We start from the raw sequence: 21,823 nt of genomic DNA, 5'->3' as shown, positions 1-21,823 counted from the left end.
TATTTCAAAAAGTCAGTAGAATCATTGTATAATCCAGCAGAAAGACAATGAATCCATACAGTTCCTAGTGGATAACAAAACGGTGAGACTTGATGATGCCATTAATGAATTAAAAATGACACAGAATAAAGATGCCTGTGATCTCACTTGAGCTTTGACTGTTTGTTGATTAATGACAATGTGAGTCACATGACCCCTCTAGATTTTGAGCTCCCGGTTGGTAACCTTCAAGGCTCCACTAATTCCAACACTGTTCAGTATTATCAGCTTAGGTGTAATGGTAGGGTCAAAGGCTGTATTTACAGAGCTTTGGATGTAGAGTTGGATTATATTCTTTTAAAAGTTTTTTTCTAAAAGATACTGGTAGTAACACTGAAGATTATGCTAAAAATTTGGATATTAAAACATCTTACAGGAAAGTTACAGGGCGAAAGTTGTCAGAGCTCAGAGATATTATTGCAGACCAACATAGTAAAATAAAGGTTTGTAAATTTGAAGTATGGATCAGCAGTATTCCTCTATCACCCCATCAGTTAGAAAGTAATTCACTCATCAGTGAAAAGCAATTTATGCTCCTATCACAATTTAAGGAAATAAATGTTTTTCTATTTTTTATTTATAGTTACGCAGAGTCTTTAAAGCAAATTACTCTTTGCTTGCATAGATAGAAAATTTACTTATCCCATTATATGATGGCAAAAATTAGATGGTGGCAACTGATAGTTTTTGGTATATATTTTTAAATAAAGTGTTTCTTTATTTTATTTTAAGTCATACAGTATTTACTGATACCATTGATCAGGTTATGAGTTGGTATTGGATAGAAAGAATGATTCCATTGTTGAAGTGAAAAAATGGGTAAACATTAGACAAGGAAGGATCTTTTAAGTCATGGAAAGCTTATCCAAGAACAGTGGGAATTTCTTTTTTTTGTCTTTTTGAGTCAGGGTCTGGCTATGCAGTTCAGGCTGGCCCTGAGCTCACTTTGTAACCCAGGCAGGTCTCAAACTCCCAATGACTCTCCTGCCTCAGCCTCCCAATTGCTGGGAACACAGGAGTGTGCCACTATGCTCAGCAACAGTGCCAATTTCTACAAAACAGTTACATGAAGAAATTTGAATTTTTGAATGATTATTCTTCTGTAAGTATAGACATTGATACAAAGTGGGGCTTGATTAACTGTAGAGAAAATCACTTAAGAGGTGATTACAGTAATTCAAGAAAAGATCATAGTTGCTTGGATTAGGGTCTTATTAATGAGAAAAGGAAGTAGAATAAGCTGAGGGAAATAGAGAGGAGATATAATCAAAAAGACTTTGTAATGAATTGGAGACTGATAAAACAGTAGTAAAATAAAACCTGGTTTTTAAACCTGAACAAATGCAAAAGACAACAGTGATAGTGAGTTGGAAATATTGAAAGAAGATTAAGTTTGGAATGGCAATGCTATGAATAAACATTTAAATTTAGTTGATATTTCTTGATATTTAATTCAATTTAGTTGATATTTCTTGATATTTAGTTGATTTTTTTTTGCAAGTTGCTGTTAAAGCTATATAACAAATAATCCTATATGATTTAGAGCCATAAATTAAAAACATGATAATGATACATAGTTGATATTAATGGAAACTGAAGAACCAGAGATCAAAAAATTTAGCCTGATAAAGACACAATAGAATGAGAAGGGAAGGGGTACTGTACTGAACCTGAGGATCAGTAACATATAATGTTAGGGTTGGAAGAATGACCTTGCAAAGATGGAAAGTGCACTGAGGGAGGCAGAAGAAAGCTCTGTGGAATAAACTATCACAGGGACAAAGAAAGAACAATGACAAGAGGAAGTAGACACCATTGTGGGCTGCTAGTCAAAGAAAAAGAGGTAAATGTTTAAAAAATGCCACAGTTGGTGGGCTGCAAGTAACATATTAACTATTTTTATCCTTGTAAACCCTACTTTAAAGTTGGACAACGCTAACGTACTTAAATCTACCTATGTTTTTTCCTTTCTACCTTCAGACCCTCTGCATTCAGTTATTTTACCTATTGTCATCATTTTTATACCACAGTTTGATGAAACCCAGAAGAAACTTAGTTTAAAACATTAGAATATATTAAAACTATTTTAGAAATTGCTCTTTATGCAGTGTTTCCTATTTAGCATATATCAAGGTATAGTATAAAATTATATCGTGAATTTTCCAATAAAATCACTTTCAAACATGCAATATATTTGAATTGTCCATTTAATGAAAAAATCAGAAACACTACTTTGTAGTACCAGTTCCTTTCCCACCACTGAGCTCTAAAAAACAAATTTCACATTTTTACTTTGAGGATCATAATATCCCTATTTACATTCAGATAATCATGTTCTTATTTCACATTAAAACATTATTCATGGGGCTGGGGATTTAGCTCAGCGGCAAAGCGCCTGCCTGGCGAGCGCAAGGTCATGAGTTCGGTTCCCGGTACCGGAAAAAAAAAAAACAAACAACAACAACAAAAAAAAACCATTATTCATGACAATTTGTATGTTGTTTTATCAAAATGAGTTGCTACAATAATATGCATTTTCCAGATCCACATTTTTTTCTCTCTACTTTTTTGTTTAAATGACGTGGGACCACTATTTAATTCCTCTTCCTCAGAAAGAAAATAGAAATTGAGAAATTCATTTTTGTATTGTTGTTTTAAATTAATGGTAATGTTTGGATAAACTTGTGAAAATTTTGTTATATATGGAATCAATAATAAGGTCATTCGGCATGTTTTTAAAAAGTCATACAAATGCTTAAACTATATTAAATTTTCAAAATACCAAATGAATAGTGTCAAAAAATTAGCAATATTTTACATAATCACTTGTATATTATAACTGGCCTTTCTTTTAAATTATGTTAGCTACAGAATTGATGTATAGAATCATCTGTGAATAATTAAAGCTGTGATATTTAATCCTGGCTCTCTTAACTCTTTAAATCTTTTACATTTCTCATACTTTTTAAAGATAGGGTAATCAAAATGACACATTTTCTTTCCGATGGCATTATATTCAAGATTCTTCCTCATAAGTTTGCATTGTTCATTGAGCTTTTTAAATTTATAACAGAGTTCAAAGGAAAACATGTGAACAGGAAGACATTCATGTTCTTTTGATTAAAATAACAATGGTTTCTTTGATGTGAGAGCTCTCACTCAGGGACGGGGAACTTGCCACTAACTGCCATCATTCTGGTTTGGCTCTGAAGTTCAGTGAGGTAAAAGTTTGATCTACCCTGTGTTTGACTTTGTCAGCAGAAATAGCGAACCCAGTAGCACTACTCCGCAAAGCATAGTGGCAACTGGCTACGTCCTCAATTGTACGCTGTACGTGCTAAATCATTAGGTTTTTCTTTATTGCAAAAAGTCAGTAGAATCACTGTATAGTCCAGCAGGAAGATAATGAATCCATACAGTTATGAGTGGATAATAAAACTCTGTAAGCCTTGATGATGCCATTAATAAAATTAGAAATGACAGAGAATAAAGATGCATGTGATCTCGCTTCAGTTTTGACTCTTTGCTGATTGATGACAATAAGTGAGTCACATGACCCCTCTAGACTTTGAGTTCCTGGTTGGTAACCTTCAAGGCTCCACTAACTCTAGCATGGTCCAGCATTACCAGATTACATGCAATGGCAGAGTCAAAGGATTTGTTTATAGAGCTTTGGATGCAGAGTTGGATTATATTCTTCCAAGGTTTTTTCTTAAACTGAATTTGCATTCTTGCTGGAACTGTAGTTATTCAATGCTTGTTCAGGAAGTACTTACAGCAATATCTGCTGCATGACAGCATTGTTTTAATTATCTTCATGACTAAAGTACCAGAGACCTAATCATGTTTATCAACATAAATAAATAACAAAGGTTACTTGCAATATTTAGGATTTAGGTAATGTTTTATTTATGTTTATCCACATAAATAAATAACAAACATTATGTGCAATAATTCGGACTTACGATTGTTGAAATAAAGAAATAGCAGTGGAGGTTATAAGAAGTCACTAGAGTTTCAAGATAGAGTTGACAGGATTTCACTGAATGTCATAATGTGAATTTCAGATGTGGAGTGGGACAAAGAAGACAAACGAAAAACTCTAAGCTGAATAAATATAATTTGCATTAAACAGAGCTGGGGCGTCTTCTGATTAAGCATTTTGGAGGAATGCTCAAAAACTTCAGTTTGTACATGTGAAGTGTGAGCTGGATAATAAATGTCTTGGTGACGATTTCAAAGAGGTAAATGGGTATGCAAGTCAGAGTTCAGAGGCAAAGGTCTGTATTGCAGATCTAAATGTGCAAACTTGGAGGTAGAAGTCATTATTTGTCTACAAAGACAAGAGATTATTAAATCTCATGAGGAGAAACAGTTGGGAGAGTCCTTGGGCATTTCAGCAAAGTTAGGATGAATCAGTAAGCGAGATTGCGAATGAGTGAAATGAGCGAGGTAGAATGGCAGGCAAGGGTAAGGTGTCCTGGAAGACAAATGAAAAAAATAAAATAAAAAACAAATCAAGAGGCTGTTCGATTGAGTCCAATGTGAACAATGAGTAGTACAATAAGTTCTCAGGCTGGTCACTGGAATAAGTAACGTGGAGATCATAGTCACTCCTGAAAGTTGCTTGGAGATGACAGCTTGCTTAGAATTGTATTAAGAGAGAATTGGAGGAAAATATCATAGACATTTAATTTAAATGAATCCTTTAGGGAATTTTGTGAGAAAAGTAAATAAGGATATGAGCAAATAATGTAGAAAATAACTTCCAAAAAAAATTTTTTTTCTGGTACTGGGAATAGAACCTGAGATCTCACACATTTGCCGTTCTATTACTGGGCTACATCCCTGGCCCAAGGCAGGGGGTCAAGAACTTTCTTTCTCTTTACTTATTTTTATTTTTATTTTTTGTTAATTGGAAGAGTTAAAATGTGGCTTTCTTCCGATATGATTGACCTATTGAAAATGAAAAACTGATAATACGAAAAGGGAATAGATTTGAAGCAGAAAAAGTGAAATTAAACTTCCCTTTAAAAATCTATTTCTGATAGGATGGAAAAAAAATCACAAACTAGATAGTGAAGCAAATAAATGAAATGAAGATTAAAAGACCATTTGGGAGTGTTTTTGCCCGAGGTTAGTATGACAAACAAGGAAAATGCTCTACCCCAGATTTGCCTTCCTAACCCAGTTTAGTTAACCTGGAACCACAATAAAAGGCTAATTTTCCAAGAATAGAATCAAAAAGAACAAAGGCTACTTGTCAAAGAGTAGAATCAAAAGGGGCCGGGACTGAATATCACAAGTAGGTTTAAAGACTCCTGTGATGGTGATTATTTTGGATTCAGTGACTATAGAGTTGGAATTCAAGTAGAAAGGTCAGGACAGCAAGCTAACGTACCCAAATAAAGGAGATGAGCACAATATTAAGCTCAGAATATAAGTGAACACAGTTTATGAGCATATAGCAGAAAATCAGAATAAATTAATGTTATTCAAATTAAGAAAAAATATATGTGATACATTTTTTTGCACACTTTCTCACCTAGTGAAGCACTATTCCCCCAATTTTCATAATTTTCTTCTACACCATCAATTTTTACTATCACTTAGTTTGGCTTATCATTTCTCTAGAAGGACCTATTCCAAAATGATCTCTTAGTTCTTAAAATTTAAATTGACTTATCTGTGACATTTGACTTTACTGATCAGTTTGTCTTTATCATGCTTTAGCTTTGGTGGAGAAGAATTCTTCTACCTTTTTCTACTATTTTTGCTCACTAAATTTATTAGACTTTTCTCAGTGGTTTTTCTTCCTTCATCTTTTTGGTTCATGTTGGATTTTTTTTTGCTTTTTCCTTCTGTCTTATTTCTGTTTCCTCTACTTTAGAATTTGCATAAATTCCAAAGCATTGAGGATTTTTAGACTTAGAAAATTTTTCTGGGGCTGGGGATTTAGCACAGTGGCACAGCGCCTGCCTTGCAAGCTCAAAGTTGTGAGTTCGATTCCCTGTACCGAAAAAAAGAAAAAAAAAAGAAAGAAATTTTTCTTTACTAATTATTTGCTCCGTTACTTTGTTTCTATTTATGTATAAATCTTTACTAAAATAACAGAATCTCTAATGAAGAGTTCATATCTCAAGTTGTACATAATGTCTAGCACTGTACAGTGACATTGTAGGTATTTTATATGGATCTGCAAAATTTATAAATGTTTTTTGTCCCTAATAAAAAGCATACTATTTTAAAATCTGCTTTCATGACATATTTCCTCAGTGATTATACTCAAATAGATGAAAGCAACATGTATCAGTTGGGATTAGTTTCAGTTGTGAATAAAACACAATTTAAACAAACAAACAAAAAAACAAACACAAGAGGTTTAAGTAAGATACAAGATTTTGTTTTTCAAAGAAAAATCATGGAGTTATAAAAGTATTTACATTCCCGTTCTGCTATCAAACACAGAGGATACTTTTATATTATTGTTCTACTTTTGGGTGGCCTTCTTCCTAAGATCATATTATGTTTATAGTCTGGACATTTCAGAAGAAGAAAAGGGAATAAATGTGATAGGAAAAGAAATGGCACTCATCAGCTGTCTCAGAAACAATTTTTCTACAATTGTATGCTTCATTTCCTACTACTGCCTAGGGACCACTGGTCAAAATTGAGTTATATGACCACATGACTTCATGAGATGCAGGGAAAATTAATCCTTAGATGCTTATTAATTGCCAAGCTAAAATTCTATTATCATGAAGAAAAGGTGAAAAGATATTAGGAGATAGCTAGCATTTTCTGACACTGTTTTTATTATTGCTGTCCCTCTAAAAAGAATGTATATGATGCAGTCACCAGCATTTTGTATACTATACTGTGGGCTTACCTGTTTGTCTGCACTGATATATAAGCATGCATGTGTACACAGTCATGCCTTTCTTAATGATTGGGATACATTCTGAAAAATTCATCATGTGGTTATTTTGTCATTCTTTGAGCACCAGAGAGTGATTGCACACAAACTAAGAAGGCTACCATGATACAAGGCAGTATAATTTATAGGACTGTCATACCTATGGTGCCTCACTGACCAAAGCATTATGTGACATATGAATACATAGATGTGTGTAAACACATGTTATATACACATACAGGTGGAAATATACACAGATATATATGTATGACTTTATATATTTCATATATATGCACAAATTACCACACATATATATATTCATATGCAATAATTTATATGCAGAGCTAAGGTGTCTACCTTGAGGAATATTTCTCAATGATTGCTCTATTTCTACATGCATCACAAGTACTTCTGTTGTTTGTTAAAATAAAGATTACCAAATACCCAGTGCAAATTTATTGTCTCACATTCTTTATGCATCACTTCAGGAAATCTACAAATGAAATCATTATGATACATACTTCATCTGGACTAGAATAGCTATGGAAATTAAAACAATAAATTTATTTTTTTTTAAATTATAAGTCTACCACATAACTGTCCTGTGAGCATTTCTCAAGAATGGGAATGTTTCTCACTATTCAAAAATCTGAAGGACAAATTAACATGATCTAATAAACTAATCAAGTTAATTATGTAATGCATACATATATTTGGTATACATTTATTTAATGAACAGTGCAAAGATTCTGTTAATAGATTAGCTAATAGTCTAAGTAGAATAAATCACAGCAAGGGAAACATTCACAGTTTTTATTATACAAAAATAAATATCACAAACACTAATTCTGTCAAATAGACACTCTTCTTTACTACTTGCTTCTGACATTTTCTAGACTAAAACATGTAGGAAAGTGAAAGTTCTGAAAATTATTACTTATTCACAGAATTAAAATGAATTAATTAAACATCTATTATGATTTTATGGATTTAAATTACTCTTATTTTGTTATGTTTATCTCTTTTTATATGAGTCCAATAGAGTAGTAATAAAATGATAAGACATTAGAACTAGAAGTTATCATTAAATTTCTGATGTTCAGTATTCCTCTTTTAGGGAGAAGTAAACAGAGTGCAATGATTATATGGGAATCAGAAATGAGAATTGATCTTTTAATAACTGTTCCAGTGTACTTTTTCACAAAACTAATTGTGTTATGTATACAACTAGGATTTTATATATGCATATGTCAGTAGAAATATTAATGATATCATGTTTGACATGTACATATCACAGTAAAAATTAATCTCTTTAAGTATGACCTACACTTTCCACTATAGATTTTGTTGATATCTAAGTCTAATTTTGATCGAGTTAGAAATTTTCCTTGATAGTTGGAAATACCCAATGAATCCACCATTTTAATTATCTTTGAATATTTTGTTTTTGTTCTGAAGAAAACCTACTTGGCAGTGTAACAAATAGAACTCACAGTGTACACAGAGCTTATTCATCCATGGAAAAATACATATTGGGTAGTTTGGAATTAATGTAAATCTTAGCTGAATATGGTAAAATGTATTTTCAAAGGTTTCTATCCAGAAGAGTTCCATTTCAATACAAAATATTAGTTTTCTAGGTAGAAATATTAGTCATACAAATTATACCTTATATCTTTGATATAGAATAATATATAATCACAATTTTAAAATTTAGAAACATTTTCCATATCTTAATAAAGTATACTTGACTTCCATACACATTACCTGTATACTTATTAAGCACTGGTTTATATGTTCTGATCTGTGAGGTGGGCCTCATGTGTAAGCATTATAACTCTTACTCATCTCTGTACTAAAATGAAGTTCTCTTGTGAATCTTGGCCAGATGCTACAACTCAGACTCTCTAAACTTTAACGTTCTTGTTTACTTCCTTCTTTTGTTTTTGAATTTAATCATGATTTTCCATGCTCAGCCTACTTAATTTTTTGCAATTTATTGACCTATGACTTGGTTTTTGTTTAAAGAAAACATCCTTTTGATTTTCCAAAAGAATCACTTTTCAGCCTTTTTGCTAAGATCAGGGTATTTTTCCAGGAAAGAGGATGTATCTAATTTAAATTTATAAGTCATAGTGAGTAGAAATGGGGCTACATCCTTTCTAGGAATTTCCATTTTCTCCCTGAAGGAAAAAGGCAGGTCGTCTACTGAAAATGATAGAAACCTATTTTAGGAAAGTGGAATTTATTTGAAACATCTTTTCTGCATAAAAAAGAAAGATAAAAATCAGTTGTGGTAGCACACACCAGTAACCCCAGCAATGGGGAGGCTGGGTCAGGAGGATTGTTGTGAGTTTGAGGCCAGCCTGGGTAATACTTAGTGAGTTCAAGACCAGCCTGAATTACACAGTGAAACGCTGTCTTCAAAAAAGGAGAACTAAAGGAATGCTGGAGATTGTTCTAAGTGTAGTTGAAATTTTTAAGCATGAGTTTGTAGTAGCAACACTGCATGAACTTGCATAATATTTCTACAAAGTGGCTCCACAGTTTAGATGTAAATATAGCAAAAGAGACAATAGCATTTGTGAATCATGAGATATTTTCCTAATAGCAAAGAAAGCTGAAGATGTTGGTAGAGCACAGCCTAGATAGGGAAGTAAAGGGCTTCAAATGAACTTTGACCCTTCTAAGCACTTTAACTTTTATCTATAAATTTTATCTATGTTGCAAAGCAATTGTGGGTTTTTTTTCTCAATTCAGATAGGAATGATAGGGGCTGGGGATTTAGCTCAGCGGTAAAAGCGCCTGCCTGGCAAGTGCAAGGTCGTGAGTTCAGTTCCCAGTACCGGAGAAAAACCAAAAAAAAATAAATAAATAAACAGATAGGAATGATAAACTTGCAAAGGGCACTTCTTGTAGTAGTCCTGATTTTCCCAATTAACACCACCTATTACGGGATGATGCCAGCAGTTGACATAATTGGCTGCTGGTCCTTTCCGCTACTTGCTGATGGCCAGAAGCTGTAGGTAGACTCTGCTGGATGCTGGTCTCTGCTGCTCATATATATTTCTTGTGGATATCTGACACTCTTCCAGGGTAACAGTCCTTAATGTTTTTTGTTCTTTCTTTGGAGACAATATCTCAGTCCACACTACAAAGACTCCTGAGTACATTTATATAACCTTTGAGCCCACACTATCTGAAAAACAAATCAAACAAGTTTACTGGACAAACAAAGCAAGTCTTTATTTTAGTAGGCCATGTGTTACAATCGGGGGGTGGCAGTACACATGAGGAGGCCCTCATAGTTATGGAGATAAGTACTGTTTTATAGTAGCTGCAAGTTTGTGACTGGTTCCAGGGCAGGCCCATGATTGCTTCAAGTTCAGGAATGCTGATTGCTCAAAGCGTAGGACTTTGATTGGCACAAGTGGATACAGGATTCCAGAATAGCCATATCTGTCATGGACTTCAGTGCAACGGAGGAGGGATAACTGACTGACAGCTTTCATGTCTCTGAGAAAAAAATGGCTGGGCTGAAAGCAGGGACAGTCCAGAGACTAGCTATGTTCATCGTAGGTAACAAGGGTTGGGGAGGGTGGGGATGTTAATTATGGGTCCTGATATCTCCCTCTATGATCTTAGCCAACTCACCTCCCCTTCTGTAAAGAGCCAGCAGCAGCATCTGAAGTGGCAGAGTGAGTTTCGGGCACCATGACTAATAGTCAGCCTGTATTCACATGGAGCAACTTGGGGGAGATGATTGCTAAATGCTAAATAACCCTTAAGGACACCAAGGCCAGTTGTCCTACTCATTGGTGGAAGAAGCCAAAGGAAGTGGGGGGAGCTGTGCATAGCTCTTGACCACGCCACACCCCTCTCCAGCCTCTACTGGACAGTGGGAGAATCAGGAGCTTCTCTTCTGTTAAATCTATTCCTGAGAACCTGTACTAAAAGACACAAATGCTACTTACAAAACTTAAAATATGTAAAATATGAGCAAAAATAGTTTCAATAATGTTTAGGTTATCATGTAAAACTCTAACACATAAAACTTTTAGATTCAAACTTTCAGCAAACTTTTAAATAGTCAAAGTTGTTCTTTCTAATAAGATTTTTTTGAAAAATTTAATTCTTTGATTGACATAAGTTAAACTAGAATTCTAGAATTAATCATTCTTTTTGAAAGTAATCTACTTTACCACAATAATTTTCATGAAAATAAAACTCCATCAATTCCCTTACCTCATACATAGTTTTGTGTTCATGAGAAATTTTATAGGTACATTTATTTGTCCCAAAGTACCTTGATTGCTCAATGAAAAATAAGTAGCCAATTCAAGTAGAACCATTTTGATGCAAACTGCAGCGTAAGAGCTAAACTTTAAAATATATTTTTGAAAATCCTTCTGATTGAAAAAGGAATTATGTGAATATACAATTCATTTATCCTGCTACAAAACCACTTTCCACTAAAATGGCTTTTTTACTTTTCCTGAATTTTCATTTTCTGTTCAACATATATTCACACAACACCTCAGATATATTCTATGTAGCCTACAGTTCCAGTAACTAGGAAAGGCAGGCATTTCTCTCATTTTTTTTTCCTTTCTTTATTTATGTTTCTAGATTTATTTCTTTGTTTAATCATTGAATAGTAGAAAGGCCTTTACAAACTTACATTAATTTTTCAATTCAATGGAAAGCAGAAAGCATACCAGAGTCTAGTAGAATTAAACAAGGATTTGTTCCTGGAGCCATCAGAGAGAATGTGACCCTGTTGATATGTTAGTTTGTAACTCTTTTTTTTTTTTTTTTCTTGTACAACAAATCAAACTCAGGACCTTGCACTTACCAGGCAGATGTTTGTTCCATTGAGCTATATCCCCAACCTTGATACATTAGTTTGAAACTTAAGAAATCTGCAACTGTTGTATAAGCAAATTAAATTGTTTTTTAAATCCATTCAGTTTGTTGTATTTTGTTACAACAGCCCTAAGAAGTTCATAGATGAAACTAATTTCAGTAGTTTGATTTTCAGAGTATACTTAAAAGGAAATTTTATAGACTAAAATATTGCTCAAAGATTCAAATATGCAATAAAGTATGACATTGTTACTTGTGTTTCTGTATTACTTACATCAGATGAATGTGAAAGAGATGGAATTTAAATTTTCCAATTCTAAGAGTAAAGAATTGGAAAGTATAATAGAAGACTTTACTCATTTTTTATCACTGGGCAATAACAGAATTATAGTTTGACTTATGGGGACAGAAAAATTAAATTTTTCAGTAAAAGTCATATTAAAAAGAACAACTGTGACATACTTGAAAGTTTGTTGAAAGTTTTAATATGAAAGTTTCATGCATTAGAGTTTTACTTGATAACCTAAACACTATTAAAGTAAAATATGATTATCTATTTTTATTGTGCTGAATCTCAATTAGAACTAAAGAAAATATATAATCTGGATTATCTACTTTTCAAATTCGGTTTGTTTAACTTGAAATTATGCTTACTGACTAGCTCTTCTGTAAATGTGATGAATAAACATGCACTTTTTTCCTTGATCAGTTGTTCTTTATAATAGCAATACTCAGTAGTGTGACATCTTCTTATGCCTGCAGAAATAACAACTTCCTTATCTAGGTCTCCATGGTACTTGTCCCACACACCTGTACTGTAGTACTTATCCCACTGCACCAGGAAGTTTTGTCTGTCTTTTTGTTACATGGTGAGTTTCTCAAACACAAACACAAATACAATCATCCATACATATATTTTCTGTGCTTAGCACCATGTTTGGAATGTAACACTTGCAGAATAAATATTTGTGAAATCACAAAAGTTGATGGCTCTACATTACTAAGTGCATTCCAGGTGTAGTTTATTTTGATGCCATTTTCAAATTATTGAAAACATTTTTCTGAACATTAATCTGTCTGCAAAGGCAAATACGATTTAATTAGCTATCACCGTGTGATTTTAATTCAGTCTCCCCTGTGTGTAGTTGAGTGGCTAACAAGTACTTTTATTTAAGAAAGCAGAAGTCCATCTAACAGGCAAACATCACTCAGCATGTACCAGAGACCATGTTACAAGCTAAAGAAAGAGACTCAGAAGACATGTCCTTGGAAGAAGAGAGCCAATTCCAAAATAAAAGGCAGAAAATGTGCAAACCCAGAAAAGCAGCATCTCTGCTTTGAGGCAGTAGAATGTAGGGAAAAAAATCAAACACCAAGGATCCTTATTGCCATACAGTAAAGAAATATAGTTGAAGACACTTGAAGAACTCATCTGTATGGTTTACAAGATAACTACTATGTGTCAGCATCGCAGTGTACATGAATAAGAGTATCTTGTCTCAAGTGATCAGAGTCAGGAAATTAGAGCTGAAGCAGTTATGTTAAACATCTCAAAGGACTCCAAATATTAGTATTGAATGACAAAGCATCTTTGAATATTAACAATCAAATATTTGAGTTTGCTATGCATGGACTCTACCACTGACCTACATCCCCAGACTATTGTTTGGACAAGGTATCATGCCTTTATCTTGTACTCTGAAAAACTACTATGAAGACAACAGTACACAATGTATTAATTATTATAACTGTCCTATTAACCTGTTTTGAAACTTTATTTTATTGGGCATTTCCTCTTTAAATAAGAAATACAAAGTAATCTAAGGAGCTACCATTTATAAATAAAATTGAATTTTATTCTTGCAGCATGCTATTCTTTAACTATATCCTATCCATATAATTTGTCTTAGTCTATATGTACCAAAATTAGGGTGTCAGTAATGGTCTCTTTTTCTACCAAAGAAACAAATTACTTAAAACATTCTGTGCTAGTTTAAATTCAGCTTTTGTAGGAATGTAAATTTCAGTAGTGGTCTGTACATAGTATTATCTCTACATAAGAAGAAAACTAAATGAAAATGACTGCATTGGAAAAATCAGCAGAGTGTGATACTAGGGATAAATCTCCTGGCCCTTGTCTAATATTATCAGTAAGTGCACTTGTGGAATAGAATTGCTTGTGCTGGAAATGCAAATGTAAACTTATATTAATATAAGAATTTCCTGTTTGTTAATCTTAGTATATACTAGGAATATTCCCCCTTTCTCATTGTGCTTTGGATAATGATACTTACTCTGAGAAAATTCAAGTTATTTGCATATCTCAGTCATCTATACAGCATCATTACGGTAGTACTTCTTATCTTTGGAGGATATCTTCCAAATCTCCCAGTAGATTCTTTAAAACAGACAGCACTGAACCCTATTATACAATATTTTTTCCTGTACTGTACTGATGTTATGCCAAAATTTGGGCTGTATTCTGCAAGAGACCAAAGAACTTTATGAGAATAGACAAAGTTTTAATTTAGACCAGTCACCTCTCATCCCGACTTGCAAGTTAGGGAAGTGGGCATGGCCCTGCCTTTGTTCCCAGGTTATATATATTTTTGGTTTCCATGGTAGCAGGTTGGAATGTTGAATCCCTGGCCACATTTTGTTTTCCTTGTGCCATGTAACCTGGTCAGGCTCGGGTCATGAGCTCAACCACAATGACATATACTTTCTGTACTCTGTTCTATATGTCCCCCTTTAGATAACCATACATTGCTTTTATGGTTACTACGTTTATCTAGGGTCAGGGAAAGTATGAAACAACCCAGGCAAGGTCATAGGTAGTTATCAAGGTCCTGGTGTTCTTTGTCTTTGGAGAAGCATTCCAGAGCTAAGTCAGGACTGCAAAGTTAATGCTTTACAAACCCTCTGGGATGTTTCTCAAGACACATTTTGAGGCTTGCATTAAGAATAGAATTATTCTATCTTAAAATGATATGCTAAGAGCCACCATCCCCTACACTGAGCCTGATACAAGATTTTTTTCCCCAACTCTTGATCCTCTTATGCATAAGTTCTCTGTTTTCAGATTCAACGAACCTCAGAGTGAAAATATTTGAAAACATACACATTACATCACAGTACTAGAAATGAGCAGACTAGATTCTTGTCTTTATTCCATCAATAATGCAGTATAACAAGCATTTACACAGCACGCAGTGGGTATTGTAAGTGATCTACAGGTAATGTGTAGTGCACGGGAAAACGTGTACATGTCACATGCAAATAATTTAACATTTTTGAGAAGGGCCTTCAGCATCTGCAAGAATTGTGGTCTGTGGGTCTTAGAACTAATTCCCTGTGAAACTAAGGAGCAGCTGCACAAACATATCTATGATGGAGTTTAATTAATGAAGTAGGTGTTGTAAAGATTAATAACAAAAATAATGTAAATGAATTATAATATACTGTAGCAATAGTTAAATTTTTTGACTTATTTATGTCTAGAACTTTGCATTTAATATTTTCAGACACAATTGACTGCCATAACTGAAAATAATAGTGGATGAAGGAAGATTTCTGCATTTGATTTTCAAGGATGATTTAGGATACTTAAGGTTCATAAATATTTAAGAAAAAATGAATGGCAAATGTTGCATTTACGTGTGCTTACTCCCACCTTCCCCCAAACTGGGATTGCTAAAGAGTAGTAATAATGGTCTTTGTCTACTGTAGAATTTTCCTTCTCAGTGAAAAATATTTTCACTGTGTAACAAAACTCTTTCTGATAGGCTTTGCTTTAGTAATGTTAGATGTTTCACAAAGTGCCTCAGTCATCCTAGTCTGCTCTGGTCTGGGCCCCTTGGCTGGGTTTCCTGCATGTAGAGCCTTGCTGTTTTTGGAGGTCACCACTCAGGACTGTTCTTGGTGCCATTTACATGTAGATGGGATTCTTAGCAGGATTCTATTTACTGGTTACTCTGTGAATAGAATATGAAAATGATGCAATGCTTTTTGTTAACTCACAATATTTTCAAATTACTTTTCCTCAGAGAGGAAAAATTGACTTTATGAGGAAGATACTCACCTTTGTTAAAAATAAACATAGTGTTCATAAATAAACCACCAATAAAGCTCTTAAACCCCTCAAATTTTGGCAAGGGCAAAATGACTGAGAAAAGGCTAAAAATGTCATGAGAAGATTTGTTTTAAACTCCTGTATTTTAATGAAAGATAGGATGAGCTTTCATATTATGTTCTATTTTTTTTTTTAAATTTGAGAGTATTTTAGGGCACCCAAAGGGCTTCATGCTTAATTTAGTAAACTGAAGTTGTTTACAGAAACACATTAGTTATAGGTATGACTTCAGATATTCATGAAGGACTGGTATCATAAGGGAATACTTAATTTTTGTACTTGAGTTCTAATTTGTCTTAATTGGATGTATGCAGCAGGGGGTGGGAGGAATATGTTCTCCACACCTCAGGACCATGAAAGTACAGCAGGACAGGAGATAGGGCAGCCCTAGGGGGGCTTGAAATACATCATGGTCTATGTACATGGCACTCTGGAGTACTGTACATTGCACAGTTTGTGCAACTGTAAACAGTATCCTGCCTGGGCAGGGAATAAAGTTAGTTGGACCTAACTTTGCTAAGATAATTCTCTAACTTTATTTGGTTTTAGTTTACTTTTAAAAGCAACTAATTTTAAAGGTCATCAACTAAACAATGTATTTTTACTCTCCTACCAGTTTTGCTGTAGGTGACACTTCTAAATTATGGGTCATGATGAGAATAGTAACCTCTGTTACTTTTCAAGAATTTAAAGTCTAATTTGCTAAGAATGCTCAGTCTTTAGTGAGACATGGACAGTGTCCAATAGATGACTAAAGCAGGGAGAAATACTTCGTTGTCTTATTGTATCTGTCCCCTTGACTACCTTAACACATGGGTCAGATTTCCGCCCAACTCTGCACATGGATATGTTAGCCATTTAAGAAATGTTTGTCTGGGACTAGTAGTACAAGGTTTTTAAAATTTTATTTTTTATTAGTATATGTTTATAGTACATAATAATTACAATCTACTTGGGGAATTGGTATACATACATATCACAGCTTCGTCATTTTTGTAAGATCTATGTTCCCTAAACTTACCTAATCTCCCTACTCCCTTTTCAAGCCTAAAAAAAGATAAGAATAGCAAAGATATTTTGAAGATTTTTAGGAGAACCCTAACCTCGTGATCACATTCACACAAACTAATCGGTTTCAAACCAATGTTCCCTTCCACAGCCCTGCCAAAGCACCTGCAAATCTACAGTCATTAATTTAACCTAGGTTTCCCCTTCCTCCTGTTACTGCAGGATAGAAGGAGTTGTGAAACTTTCATCAAGATGGTCTTTATTGGAGGTAACCTTCCATATTCTTGGAGTTCTGGCTTTTAAAATAATTTTTTCTTTCCTCAAGAAGGTTCAAGGTCCCTTGGATCTTTTAAACACGTACTAAACAGATTTTGGTTCAGAAATAAGCATAGCACTCTTACTAGAACCAGTTATTGTAATTTTACTTTATTTTAATATTTTGGCCTTTAGAATACTTTTGTGCTTTTTATAACTGCTGTACTTTTTATTTTAAAATAATTACAGACCCATGTTTAGTCATAGGAAATAATGGAGAGATCCTGTAAACTATTCACCCAATTTCCTTGATAAGTAGCAAGTGATATCACAACCAGGGAATCGATTTTACTAGAATCCATCAAACTTACACTGACTTCCCTACTTTAACATCTATCTGTGAGTGTATTTTGCTTGCCTATTTTCATACCCATGTGTGCATGTTTGTTCATTTCGTTCTCTGTAAGTTTATCACACGTGTATATGTATGACTGCCACCAGCCTGGAAGAACAGTTATACCGTAAGAATTCCAGGTACTATGCTTCTAGCCATAGTCGTAACTTCTACTCCTTTCCCTAACACCCCTTAAGCATCTCCATCACTGATATTTTGAAATTTGATGTGTATTGTAATCAGGTCTTAAATCCATTTCTTGGTTTTGTAAAAATATTGACCTGTGAGCTGAATTATACTATCACATGGCTTCTCTTATATGAGAAACCTGAAATATAAAGAACAAAATAATGGATTGGGACTAGTAGTACAAGGTTTAGTAATAGGAAGTAGAGAGATATCTTTGAAATGGGAAGGAAAACAGAAATGAAGAGGAGAGGGAAAAAAGGGGAAAAAGGTTAAAAAGAGAGAATTGAAGAAAAAAAGTGGAAATACAACTTCTTCATTTGGGAAGAGGATTAAGAGTTAGAGGGAATAGGGAAGGAAGGGAAGAAGCCAAAGCAAGAATGCAGATGTGTGAGGTACACGTCCAAACGCCCCGTGATAACCATAATCGGCATGTATTGCAAACATGCACTAATAAAAATAATAAAAAAGTGATTAGCAAAATTTTTTTTGAAAATTGACATATTTGTGCTTCCAAGTATTGTAGATGTAATTTTTTTCTTAACTGTCCCCATATTAGTAAAACATTATTACAGCCATATTTTATTGTTCTATTATTATACTTTCCTTTGGAATATAGTCATATTTGTAACTAAGGATATACTTTAATAAGATGAAGTTTGCTTAACTTTTACTTATAGAAAGTCACATAAAATAAGAAAGATAGCCAGGCATGGTGGAGCATGCCTACAATCCCAGCACTTGGGAGGCTGAGGCAGAAGGATTGCCATGAGTTCAAGGCAAGTCTGGTCTACATATTGAGTTCAAGGTTAGCCTAAACTGCATGGGAGACTCTGTCTTAGAAAAAGAGAACAAACAAACAAAAAATAGAATAAGGAAGATAAAATACATATATGCATGTTGTAAAGCTAAGCGAATTACTTAACTTCTAGGTTTAATCTTTCTCCCATTTTTTGTGCTTTTAGAGATTTAATTTTTAGAAGTGTAAACTTTATGATTGCAAAACTGTCTCTAAAAGAAAAAGAAAACAATTTTTAGTGTTGTTTTTCTGGATATTATTCCTATTCCTTCTATCTTTAATTTTTTTTAGTTAAATTAGTTGAGAATAAAAATAATAAAGGGTCAAAGCAATATTATAATCAGTTTGTGAATTCGACTAGTGTAAGAGGAATTCTACTTAGCGTGTTTGAGTACATGCAAAAACTAAGGTTGACAGATGTAAAGGGTAAGAGTTTGATTAGGATAAGCTGACATTTAACATGATTAAAGGTTTTGCAGGGAGTAGATGATTGCTTGTGAGGTAGTATGATCCTTTCTTTGAAAAACATATACAGAGGGTAAAGGACTGATTATTGACGATAATGGATTCCTGAAGTCAATAGTGACTCTTTTAAATTATTATTAAAATATCTTCTTTAATGTCAGGTTTCTATTTTTATTGATAATCACATTATTACTTCCCAACCATGACTTACATCAAATAATATGTTCACCAAATAAAAAATCAAATAGTAAGCATTTTGCTTAAAAACACTACTTAATAGAACATATATTATTTAGCTGCAATTTATCATTTCAGCCATTGAAATGTAGGCCATTTAGTAAATGTTGAAGACACTATTTTAACATAGTTTTTCAAATATGCTAATATAGCATTAAACAATATTTTTATTCTCCCTAATGATAATTCTCAATTACAAAATAATTGCATTTTTAGATACGAAGGTATGATCTGCAAAATAACTTCTGAGTTTGTAGTTGACTTTTCTAGAGAGTGTATAAATGTCTAATGGGATTATTTCTTTACTAAGTTTGTGATTTAAAAAGCACACTTTTGCAGTATTAGTTGCAGGTTATTCATGAACTCTATAGCTCCAAAACAAAATAAATATAGTTATATAGTATCACAAAGGTAGTAAACATATGGTTTTAGTCTCTTTAGCTCTGTTATCTACCAAATGTTCTAAATAACTATAGCATGTGTGATTATATAACAGGATTTCATTTATTAAAACTCTGACTGGAACACACAAAAAATTTGCATTCTAATTTTCAAGTTATCTAGGTTTCTGCAAATGACATGCTATTAAAATCCTGGGCAAAAGGTCTGCCTTAAGGTTATACATCCCATAGCTCTTGATAATATTCAGTTTCTAAACTGAAATAACTTAATTGTATTCTCCAAGGATCCATTTTCAAAGTAGGTGCAGCTGTTGCACTTTCTGTTTTAGAAAGACAATTATAATTACAGGCAACTTGCTTAAGAAGATGGAATTAATAATGCATTATAATTTTACAGCAACAGTGAGAATAAGGTGTTGATTCAAATATGAAAGAAGAGATAGATGACGACCGGTCCATAGAATGATATTCTATGTGTGTGTTCTTTAAGTCACATCATGAATACAGTACAAGTAGCAAAATGTGCTGATAATTTCTTAAAGAGATAATAATATAGTCTGTAATAAATATAAGCACACTACTGACCAAGAAGACCTCAGTGTAAAAAGGACAAATCTATAAACATATAGTTCCAGGACCGGATCCTAGATATGTGTGTAAAATATTTCCTGGAGCAATATAAAAAGAGGATGCTGGATCAAGGACTCAGGGTGAATATCACAGTGTGAGTACGTTTGAGCTAAGTCTTAGAACACGGCTTATAATTAATTAGGGTGACAAGACTGGATAACGTAGGAACTAAAATTAGGCATTATACCCAAAGGAGGACACTGTTGAGAGCTGAGGACTTACAGATTATATCCTCACTGTCAACTAGCAAGTGAGCCTGCCACATTTTCAAACATGTAGAGAAGTTATGAGACACCTAAGTGGAAGAAGAGGGCCTTTATTAACAATGGGGTAGCTAGCAGGATAAGCATCACATAAGTATCAGTGTTCCTCACCCTCGCTTTATAGGGTGTGATGAGGACAACCAACTGACACCTCCAAGTGCAGCAGGTTCAGGAGCGAAATACTGATCTGTACCAAACAGTGAGAACTACCTGTCTAGTTCCCTGGAATGAAATACTGTCTCTGTTTTCCAAGCATATGAGGACATGGATACTTTCATTTAGGGAAAGCATTTTCTCCAAATACCTAGCTTATTTATATTCTTCAAAAATCCTCTAAAAAGCTATTCTGCAAAAAAAAAAAAAAAAAAAAAAAAAAGGAAGTCAGGGCAACTACTTCCAAGATGAACAGAAATTAGAACTATGAAGTGTCAATCACCAGAAAGAGCAATCCTAAAAACACTAGGATATTAAATACCATGCTGCATTTTGTGAACCTACAGAATATATAATATTCTTATGAATATTCATATGAATATATAATAGTGTGCTTTTTGTTTCAGAAATAAGGAAAATTAAAAAGAGATTATGTGAGTATGAAGAGTTTTGCATGTCTTACTAGTATGTTTCATTTTTACTCTGAAGTTTAACTGGGGAGAAGGACTAAATAATTTAAAATGTAAGTAAGATGGAGTTAAAATGGAAAGGATTATTGCAGCTGTTGAGTTAGGATGCAGAAGGTGGAACAGAATACAAGCTCAGAATCTTTGAGAATTAGCCCCTGGGAGTGGTGATAAGAACAAGAATCCATGCCCATGTATTAAGTTCCCTGATTCTAAAGCAAATGGAGAATACAGGAATAAGATTTGAGGAAATAACATTTAATTATTTAAATACTTGGTTTCCAAAGGATAAAGTCAAATGTAAGCGAGACTAGTTGATAGGAACCATGAGTGAAACTGCAATACAGTAGATGAGAGCAAAGGAAATGAGGAGCCATCTATTCATATCTCAAAAAGGATCGGTGAAGTAGATACACAAAAACTTACTTCAACACAATAAAGGTTATACACTAAAGGCCCACAGCTCACACCGTGATCAATGGGAAAACTGAAGTTTTCCTCCTAATGTCTGAGGCAAGTACTATTTTTCTCAGCATACCACTGGAAATCCCTGCAGGAGCAATTAGGCAAGAAAAAGAAATAAAATGTGTATAAATTAGAAAGGAAGGGGGC

At 33.7% G+C, this 21,823-nt stretch overlaps 1 protein-coding gene across 1 annotated transcript in view; it reads left to right on the top strand.

Moving 5' to 3' along the window:
• The window catches only part of Csmd3 (CUB and Sushi multiple domains 3), a 1,085,099-nt gene that overhangs the window by 311,374 nt on the left and 751,902 nt on the right, over nt 1–21,823 (top strand). The gene's annotated exons all lie outside the window — the stretch shown is intronic.

This window comes from Chinchilla lanigera, unplaced genomic scaffold (genome assembly GCF_000276665.1).
Source record: "Chinchilla lanigera isolate Chin_1 unplaced genomic scaffold, ChiLan1.0 scaffold00016, whole genome shotgun sequence".
Lineage (NCBI taxonomy): Eukaryota > Metazoa > Chordata > Mammalia > Rodentia > Chinchillidae > Chinchilla > Chinchilla lanigera.
Note: the sequence above shows the minus strand (reverse complement) of the source record. Positions and strands in the feature narration are given on the sequence as shown.